We start from the raw sequence: 3,055 nt of genomic DNA, 5'->3' as shown, positions 1-3,055 counted from the left end.
CCCTACACCGTTTAGTTTTTTTTTTTTTTTTTTTTTTTTGGATAATATTTATTTGCAAAGCTGTATTTTTCAAAATGCATTAACTGGTTTTAGATGTGGCTAATGTTCCTTTTTGTTTTTTTGGTAAGGATCTCATTTATTTTAAATAACCGTTATCCATTTAAATCGAGTATATCTTAATAGTTTATCCTGTTAATTAGAAATTTGGATTCTTTTAATTTTTAAAAATGTATTTGAAAAAAATACATCTAAAAATGTCTATTTATATTTTTTTAAAATCTAAAAGAAAAATTTCAACAATCTCATCTATATATATACACTAGATGTGCTTTGCCGGTGCAAGGCACGGGCTAAATGAAGAGCTGAAGATTTTTCAAGGGAATCTCTGTAATTTCATTCCCTCAAGTTAATAATTTTGATATGGTCCAGCTGAAAGAAGAACCGAGAATGTTTGGTTCATATATAAATGTATCTTTTGAAACATATACATGCTTCAATTGCATCATGTCATTTGGTTTTCAATAGAATGAACATCTGAAAAATGATTTCATGAACTAACCAAAAAGTGCATTCCCCAACCAAAATCAACTGCAACATATAAACACCAATGACTTTGGTGAGGGTTTTCACTCCATTAGATATCAAAGATATGAAGACTCCAAAGCTATTGGTAATGTTTTCATCACATTCCATATTAAATATAGCAAACCAATCCATTCTATTTGTTCTCCCCGTGGAGTAAGCTGAGAAAATAGGATTGGCAAGATCGGATTCCTCAAAAGGTTAAATTGCTATTGAACTCCAAGAATTTCGATACACCTGGGGTAGCTTGTTTGAATTAGAATGACCTTGTCTTGGCTTCCTTAAGCTGAGTAAAACTGAAGGACCATAGGAGCTGAAAAGACAAAAGAGAAGATAAACAGTTGCAGTCCAACGGAGTTCAAATAATCATATGGGTATCTAAAATTGTACAAGAAAAATTCACTAAGATGCCATCCTAGTGAGCTCGGGAGATTTGACTTCTATTACTAATATTTCGTGCAAAACTCTCTAAACAAAATTTGAATCTCTATATGCTATGAACATTTTTCATATCAAAGGCACAAAGAGCCAAACTTGGGAGGCATCAACTCTAGAAAACACTAATTAAAATTAAGGTTTACCTTATTTGTGTCAGTTCGTAAGAAGCTTAATAGAAGAGTCCCTTACATTTTAGTGGAGCTTCAAAGAGTGTTTTACCAAGTTCAAGTTCAACTTAAAGAACTGGTAATAATACATAGATTCAGGTTCGTCACAAACAAATGAAGATTGCAGGTGGTAAAACTAGTAAAACATAATTTCAAGTTCCTTCACAAGCAAATGAAGATTGATGGTGGTGAGCACTACCTACTAAATTATATGACAAAACAGAATAGATGGCCGCAAAATATGTGGAATTTCTTTGGAAATCCATCTCTGTTTTACTGAAAGTTAAAAATTGGTTTCTTTTTGTTGCCTCTTGATGCAAGATAGTGGACTTCTCCAATAAATAGCACCTCAAAGCAGTAGATGTTGATATTTTGCAATTGCTATGCAGTATCAATAGATTTTCCCCAAAATAGCTTCTTAAAGTTAGTTATCTAATTATCTAATATTAACATCTTAAACAGAAATTAAACTGTTTGAGCAGAGAGTATCTACATCTCCAATTTAAACTATAAATTGGAGGACACCACAGTGATGAACATTAGCACTTCTCTGAACATCAATAGGCTAAACATTAATGCCTATTCGATAGCAAAAATATGCCAGAAAAAAAAAACTAGATCATCTAGGTTTTCCAAGATTGTCAGACACTCCCCTTAAAGAGAGAAAATGGTAACAAGCTGATGCAGTAGAAACCATAACATGTTTTTTATGAACTAGATGCCAATGTGTCAAATTAATCCCTATTAGGATAAAGAGCTGAACACATCTGAGCCAAGAAGTGGATATACGACAGCGTAGATACTCTATGATTCATCAGAGGTTCAACACTTCACGAGCCAATATTTCAAATAAGGATGACGAAAGGTAGCGACTTCTACAATTTAGCTGGTAATAGTCTTCCAATGTTCAAGCTAAGACACTTTGCACACCCAAGTCAAACCCGAAGAGGCATGCCATAGAAATTAACCAAAACAGCCTCAGATGTTTTGCAAGAACAAGTTGTCTTGTTCATAGTCTCACAACAAGAAATACATCAGACTGGCAGGTGTTGTGAAAAGCACTCACCTAGTGTTTTTGCCTCCGTTGGGATTTGAACCTGAGAGTTCAAGGAAAATTATAAAAAAACTATTTACTTGTATCTTGCAGCCATATATAATATTACTGATCAAAAGGAGGAACGGGAGTACTAATCAAGAGCACACCATTGTCCATTCCCACATTCTTTAGGTTACAAGCACCAGCAATTGTTATAGGTAATTAGAAAGACTTCAAAGAAACTATCTATGGAAGTCGATATACAGTGCTAAGAAGTTGCAGTTGGTTCATGGGAGACTATTACGACCCAAAAGAGTTGGATAGTGTGAAGGTGAAAGATATTTGGGTTATTAACAAGACTATCAAGAAAAAGGATGTCGAGATTTGAATAGAGCATCACGATCTAGGTGATAGAAGAAAAATATGGGATTGTGGGATAGCATACCTTTAAGCTATTTGGATGTAAGTAGAAGTAATGTTATTTCATACCAAGACTGTCCTTTTTGCTCAAGACCATCAGTGTTGACTCCAAGATTGCTTGTGCTGAGAACTCCATTCTCATAGTCTCTTCCCCAGAAAGACTTCAGAAAAAACATATTTAGGTAGGAGTGCATGTGTAAAATCACCATATTGTGTAATATCTGTAATAATTTTTGTCAATTCGATTGCATAGAACCTATTGGGATAGCATGCTACAATATTTGTAACTGGTTCAGTGACGACAATCACCAAAAAAGGTAAAACTGGTATGATATTATTAGCAAACAGCAAAATCAAGTACATGACTCACTCAAATTTATTGCAGTATTGAAAAGATTGGAACCTCAATTTC

The sequence above is a fragment of the Solanum dulcamara genome, chromosome 12, assembly GCF_947179165.1.
Source record: "Solanum dulcamara chromosome 12, daSolDulc1.2, whole genome shotgun sequence".
NCBI lineage: Eukaryota > Viridiplantae > Streptophyta > Magnoliopsida > Solanales > Solanaceae > Solanum > Solanum dulcamara.
This window is presented reverse-complemented; position numbering follows the sequence as displayed.